Raw genomic sequence first — 7466 nt, forward strand, 5'->3', positions numbered from 1 at the left:
CAAAACGCCTCTCCAACGTGCCAAACGCCATTGAATGTGAGCGTTTGCAGTCCATCATCATAACCGACTTGAGTAGTCAGTCAGGTCCAGACCCCAATAAGGACGAGCAAGTAGATGAGCTTCCATGAGACGGTTTCTGACAGATCGTGCAGAAATTCTCTGGTCATGCAAACCGATCTTTTTTTCTATATTTAAAATGTTTTGCTCTTGTGAAGCACCTTGTGATTTTTATCCTGAGAGGCACTATATAAAAGATCATTTTCTTTCTTTCTAGGTTAATAAAAAAAGAAAGATTAATGTGATTAATATGTTTTATTCATTTATTTAAAATGTAATGGGTAAAATATTTAAAAGAAACCTCATTTTTATCACAATAAAAACAAAAATATTTTTTACTACATTTCTTCGATGCTGCCTATGTTTATTTGGAGTGAACACTGGTGCCGTGCGGCACGTCCACATCCAAATTCTTTGATGATAATATGCGTCTGTCTTGTTCTGTTGTGTTTTGAACTGGTTGAATTATTATTTTTTGTCTTTTATTCACGTTTTATTTTTACAATAATTTTCTTTTTGAAGTGCAGAGTGTTTTTTTTCTGTGATAGGTGCTACATACATGAACTTACTCTACGTTTCGGTGTGGTGGAGGATGCGTTGTCTTGTTTCTTTAGCATAATTTTGCCCTTAAATAGTTTCTTATTTTAGAGGGGTATTATTAGCATTTCATCACCTAACAAGGGAGGGTCATTTAGGTGTGTGTGACACGCTGTCAGGATCTGATCTGGCTGATGATGCATTCTGTCACTGATGCTATCAACTGTGTGTGTGTGTATTATGTTCTATTTATGCAAGTGTGTGTGCTGGGCCGTGTTCAAAGCCACGTCTCACACTGAGGCAGTGGATCAGCTGAAAATGAGCTCTTCAACATTCGCAAATAAATTGCACTTTATTTCTAGTTTGTCCTGACTCATGCAAAGTGACCCCCAGTTGATGACGGCTGGAGTCCTTGGAGCCATGGCAAGCAGAAAGTGCCAGGAGGGAATCGCAGCTCCATCGGTGTACTGAGCTCTTCTTTGTCATAGATGGAAATGAAACAGCCAAAATCAGGCAAAATTGGATGCTTTTTCAGTTTTTTATCCCTAACCCTCCCACCCAGGCCTCCCTTTTAAGGATATACATAAATAAATAATAAATAGAATAAATTCACAATTTAAAACATTTTCTTTTGCATGTTTCTTTGTAATGATAAGTAAACTACTAAAAAAGTGCAGGGTGGTTATTTTCTACATCCAAAGTCAGATTTCAGATCCTCAACAGTTTCTCTGCAGAAGATGCTTTGACCTTCAGAAGAAGCAGGTTTCCTTCTGAGGAGTAAATCCCACAAGGATGGCAAATGCCAGGAAAATGCACTTGGTTCTTTTGATTTTCATCTTGGATCCCAAGCAGCATGTGCTGTGAAATGTCAAAAAAAAAAAAAAAAAAAAGAGGACGCATCACCTGAGAAAAATCAATGGCTGTGTTGTGTGCAGCAGCGGTCTCATCCTGTTTGCTGAAGCAGCTGCATAATGGAGGACTCCCACTTTGATTTCTAAATAAACGAGACTGAAATGCTTTTGGGTGAAGTGCTTTCGCTTTCTGTGTAAAGATTGATTCTGCCTGGTCGGGACAAAGGAAATCATTTACCTCAGACAAAAGCAGACAAACACAGAGAGGCAGGAAGTGCTGCAGAGAGAGATGCTTGTGATTTACACGACTCCTACGGTGCCGAGGGTATTTATGAGCCTCCTGCTAAAATACAGTGACATTTAGCTTATTGCAGGGTGGTAAACGTGTGTGTGTAAGGGACATGTGTTGGTGCACGACTGGATAGTGTGTCAGACACTTCTGAAGCATCGTGAGCAATACTCAGACACATCTCAGCCACTTGGGGGCACTCTGACACAGGAAAGACATCCTCTCTCTCTCTCTCTCTGTTAAACCCTTTTGAAACCAGGAGGTACGCACCATTCTCACTGGGTGTTTTAAATCTGAGCTGCTGTGTTTGTGGTCCAATAATTCAGCCAAGCCACAGAAGGAAGGCTTTTTCATCTGAACAAAAAGGACATCAGGCTGGCAAAGCGAGACATAAATACACCTGGACACACACACACACACACACACACACACACACAGACACCCACACACACACACACAGACACCCACCCACGCACGCACGCACGCACGCACACACACACACACACACACACACACACACACACACACACACACACACACACACACACCGGTAGAGTCACTTTGCCCACCTTGTTGCTGATGAGATGCTCTGTTGCTGCATTTTGAGAAAACATTTTTGGTTTTCATTTTAAAAGTTCAGAATAATTTTCCATAATCTTGAGAATTCTGATGGTTTGCATCGATGCACGGCCCCTGTTGTTGGTATCGCCCTTTTACAGATGACTCCCTGATGTGTTATTCGTGCAGAGTGTGAGAAAATAAGACAGGACAAAAGCAAAATACAATTAGGAGTTATTATAACTCATATACAACTATATCAAAGCTGCTATAACAAATCTGTAAAACAAATAAAGCATCTTAACCACATTCTGACATAAAATAGTGAAAACATGAACAAAATGGTTTCCTTGCATTTGTCTAAAAACATCATCCAATCACACGGTTCACACTGAAAGGTACCATCGGAAGAAGAAAAGCTGTCATAAAAAAACACCATCTGAAGTCATGGACATCGAGACGTTTGGACATGGAAAACGGCGACAAGTGCTCAGCGCTGTCCCATTTCCACTGGCAATGTGGGCATCTGGCTCTAGAGGGCGTGACCCAGGGATGGTAACCAATGGGAGGGGTGAGAGTTCTGTGACTGTGTTTAAAAGTTAGCTTGTTTCGTAGATTTGCTATAGCAACTTTGAGGAGTTGAATGTAAGGGGTTTGAAATGAACCCGAGTCCAGAGGTCTCATTCATCAAACATTCACAGAAACTGTCCTATATTCCCTCCTACGGCTGAAATTTAGAATGTGTGAACGAACAGTCAAAAGACTGAATTATGAAACATGCGGTGGCCTCTCGTACGCATGTTCCTCCACAATGGTCTGATGATAAATCCCACCTGTGCATACCCAGGTGCTTGTGTCCGTTCACCGTCATTTACATACAGAAACGCCCTCAGTTAACCATATTTGGTCATGCTACGTCCTCAGCATGTGATGGGATTCCCAGTTTTTTTCCTGAAAAAGAGATGAAGGGGAAAATAATTATGTTCATTTTATTCATCCTAATGAACAACTTCCTCTTTTCCATATCTACTACATCCCTTTCAGCGCTCATGATGAGGATTTGATACCAGCTGCATTTAAAGTCGTTGTTCATTTTCAGATTGATGACCAAGTGAAGTTGTTTATGTAAACAAAATGATCAACGTCTCTATGCATCACAGTCAAACCTCGAACAGAAACATCTACAGAAGTGAACATTAATCCAGATGATCCAGACTTTAACATCATTCCAGAAGCAGGACGGATCTCATGTAGCCTTAAATGGAACATGTTTCATGTTTTCATTTGTTTGCTGAAGTTCTGTGTAGCTTCATGACTGAATAACTGGATTTAAAATAATGATTTAATATCTTTAAATCATTCGTTCTGTGCGTTTCTTCTAAAGGCATTACTTGGTTCTCCTAATGCTTGGTTTATGCTTGACGCATTCACTTTCCGCACGGTGATGCGGCTCGCGGATGGAACGCGCTTCACAACTCGCAGCGTTTATGGTTTGTGCGGCTCGTCTCTGCGGTGAGCCAATATTCTCCCAAACTGTAGGGGGCAGCATGGAGCTCTATGGCATGCATCCAACACTACACCATAGTAGAAGTAGAAATGACTGTTTACAACATGGCATTCCAGCATTTTTAACAGCGTCCTCGTCTTTTCTGACAGTGCGAGCTATTTCTCTCCAAGAATTATTAACAACATGTTGATCACGGTGATCTTTGAGAGCTGAATCATACAAACGTCTGTATTTACGAACCTCTGCCATACTAGTTCTTGCCGGTCCGCCATGTTTTTCTGCGTCCGACCGTCCGCGTGGTTAGAAATTTTCCGAGGTGCGCGTTGCGGAAATTTTGGGCCGTGCGGAGGTGCGGTGGAGGGGCGTGGTTGTTAAAATGACGCAAAATGACGCAACTTTTCCACGCGGAGCCATGCGGACCTCGCGGACGTGTCATGGGTGACTCTGCAGGTTGAGTGCTTTGCAGTCTTGTTTCTGGTTTTATTGTATTTCTGGTACTTCCTGTTTTATTTTGTGCATTCACTTCCTGTTCCATTACAGGCAGCTTCACGGCATGAGGCTCCTCACTAATCTGCCTCATATCTTGCACCTGGGTCCTGGCTTCTCCATTTAAGCGTCTTTGCAAAAGTTTCCTTTGCCAGTTTGTCTTCTCCTGTTGTGTGATGTGAACCTGCTCTCAGAAACACTTGGTAAAAGTGTATTCAGTTAGATTTGGACTTTTCAGTTGTGTTGTACTCCAGGAATCCCTTCTGCTTATTAAAACTGTGTGAGCTCTGCATTTGAGTCCTCTTTGTGCTTTGATAGGACGCGTCAAGCATAAACCAACCTTACCACAGAAAAGGTTGTTTAACCCTTTTGTTGCTGACGTTTCGACCACTCCTGCAGTCTTCCTCAAAGTTCATGGACGTAATTTTGGGGGGGGACAGGGGGGACGTGTCCCCTCCACTTTTTCCAAAGTCAAGTTTTGACCCCTGCACTTTTAACCATCCAAAAACAGTATTACGCTATATTAAATTGACACTGGTTGAGCTCTAGGACCAAGCGGAAAACAACCGTTTGTGTTGAAGCCTGTTTCCCATTAGAGCATACTGTAAAGATACCGCCCCACCCCCCCAACCCCCGTCCCCCCCACTTCTAAAGTGAAAATTACGTCCATGCGCGCTGTTGACGGACTTCCTTCTCCGTTTCTCCGCGGGCAGCAGAGGACGACGCCATCCTCTGCTGCCCGCGCTCTCCTCGCCGATGACAGGGTCGCATGTGTGACCCAATGTGTAGACCCCATCGTCTCCGTTCCATGTCCACGCCTCCTTGTTCCTACGGCTGTGTGGATGAACGGAGAAGGAAGTGACACCAACAGCGATGCACTCTGAAGAAGACCGCAGTGGTGGTCAACACGTCAGCAAAAAAAAAAAAAAAAGAAAAAAAAGGTCAAACAACTTTTTTCTGTGTTAAAAAAGAACCAAGTAATGCAATGATTCTATGTTTTTGGCCACAACGGTCAAAATAATAATGCAGCTCTTTCTCTCTGTCAGCTGCTCTGAGTAGGACAGGTGGACAGGAGAGGACGGAGAGGAGCCGTCTCCCCAGTGTTAGTGAGATAAAATCATGTTGCAGCGTAAGAACAGTCCAAAACGTCCAGAACATTTAAAAAAGTTAGCAGCGTGCTGTTTCATTCATCAGCAACAGTCCTGGTGGATTTATCTGAAAGCCTGAGAAAACAGGTACACTTCTCCAGATCTGAGCCCAGGGCTCACCGTGACCCACAAAAACCTTTTCCAGAGAGGCTGATGTGTCATCTGAACAGAGGAGCATCTGGTGAATCCACCTAAGATTGTGTTTAGGGGGAAAAAAAATATCCAATTTTCTGGTCTACGGGTAAATCCCCGACCCACATCATCAACGGCATTCCAAGACAAGTAAAAGGTTCATTTACCTGTCGCTACGGCTGCTCTAGAGCTACACTGACGACGGACATTAAGGGGAAACGGAGATCCTGACTTTGGGCGATGGAAGGTGGCCTTCAGTGAGAATTGGTGTTCCTGGAAGGTTCCCGCTAGGAGAGGAGCACTTGGAGAGTGGACAGGTGCGTGACGACTGGAGACAGATGTCCTTGTCAGTAGCTTTTTTTTTTATCTGCAGGGTTTGATCATCTAAATGGAAGTAATTAAATATGTAATGAATCTAAATGAAGGAGCGTCACCGTCTGGCACAAACGACTGAGATGCACCTGTAACACGAAGACCTGAAGGAAGAAGCTGATGCTGACACGGCGAATGCATCAGAACACCTCAGTCCGCCAGAAACAGAACAGGGCCGGCTTTATCCTCGGGTCTGTCTTCACAGAAAAGCAGCTCTGTGCTCGTGAGTGTTGTCAGAGCAAACTAAAATCCAACTTGAAGTGTTCTCATCGATTTGTGTGGAAAAGGCAGCTCAGGGATGAGAGCTCTAGCGCTCCTGGCATAAACAAATAAAAAGGAGCTGTCAGCCTGTGATCCAGCTAGACCCAAAGAGTGGTTCTTCCAAGCAGCAGAGCCCGGCAATAAAATCAATACCTTCACTGTGACGGGCAAATCCACACATAAACATGCACACTCAGAGATATTTTGTGTGGGCACCTCTCCGCCTCCCAACAGTAATTCCGGCTGTCAGTGATGAAACTGGAGGTGTGACACAGTCTGGATGGACAGGTTCAGTTTTCATCGCCAAAGAAACGTGCAGCTGGAGAAAAAACAAATTCAATGTTCTCCCAAAGTTTCATCAGCATGTACATTTTCCAACAACGGGAGAAAACATACTGGACCTGGTCTACACACAGGAAAAAGGAGCATACAAAGCCATTCCCCTCCCCCATATCGGCACCTCTGATCACCTCACTGTGATGCTAATGCCAGCATACAGACAGAGAGTGAAGGTCATCAAACCGGTTATGAAAGAGGTAAGAGTGTGGCCACAGGGGGCCACCTCTGCTCTTCAAGACTGCTTTGGGTCAACTGATTGGGACATATTCAGGGAAGCAGCTACCTACAATAACAGCATAGACATCGAGGAGTACACAGATACGGTGAGCTCATACATCACCAAATGCATTGATGACGTAACACAGGTGAAAAGCATCACAACTCGAGCAAACCGGAAGCCATGGCTCACAGGAGATGTCCTCAGGCTGCTAAAGGCCAGAGACAAGGCCTTCAGAGCTGGGGATGAAATAGGCCTGAGAACAGCGAGAGCAAACCTGCCCCATGGCATCAGGAAAGTGAAACAGGACTACACACACAAGATAACCTCCCACTTCAATGACAGCAAGGACACACGGAGCCTATGGCAAGGCATCCAGGCTATTACAGACTACAAGCCTGCAGCGTGTAGCTGTGAGAACGACACCACTCTGCTCAACAACCTGAACAGCTTCTTTGCACGATTTGAAACACAGAACAACACACGCCCACAGAAAACACCACCACCTCCACACGACCAGCCTCTGTGCCTGTCTGTTGCCAGTGTGAAGAGGACACCCATCACCATCAACGCCCGGAAAGCAGCAGGTCCGGACAACATCCCTGGTAGTGTGCTGAAAGACTGTGCAGAGGAGCTGAAGAATGTCTTCACAGACATCTTTAACACCTCCCCGAGGCAAGCCACTGTCCCATCATGTTTCAAGACTGCCACC

The sequence above is a fragment of the Nothobranchius furzeri genome, chromosome 1, assembly GCF_043380555.1.
Source record: "Nothobranchius furzeri strain GRZ-AD chromosome 1, NfurGRZ-RIMD1, whole genome shotgun sequence".
Classification (NCBI taxonomy): domain Eukaryota; kingdom Metazoa; phylum Chordata; class Actinopteri; order Cyprinodontiformes; family Nothobranchiidae; genus Nothobranchius; species Nothobranchius furzeri.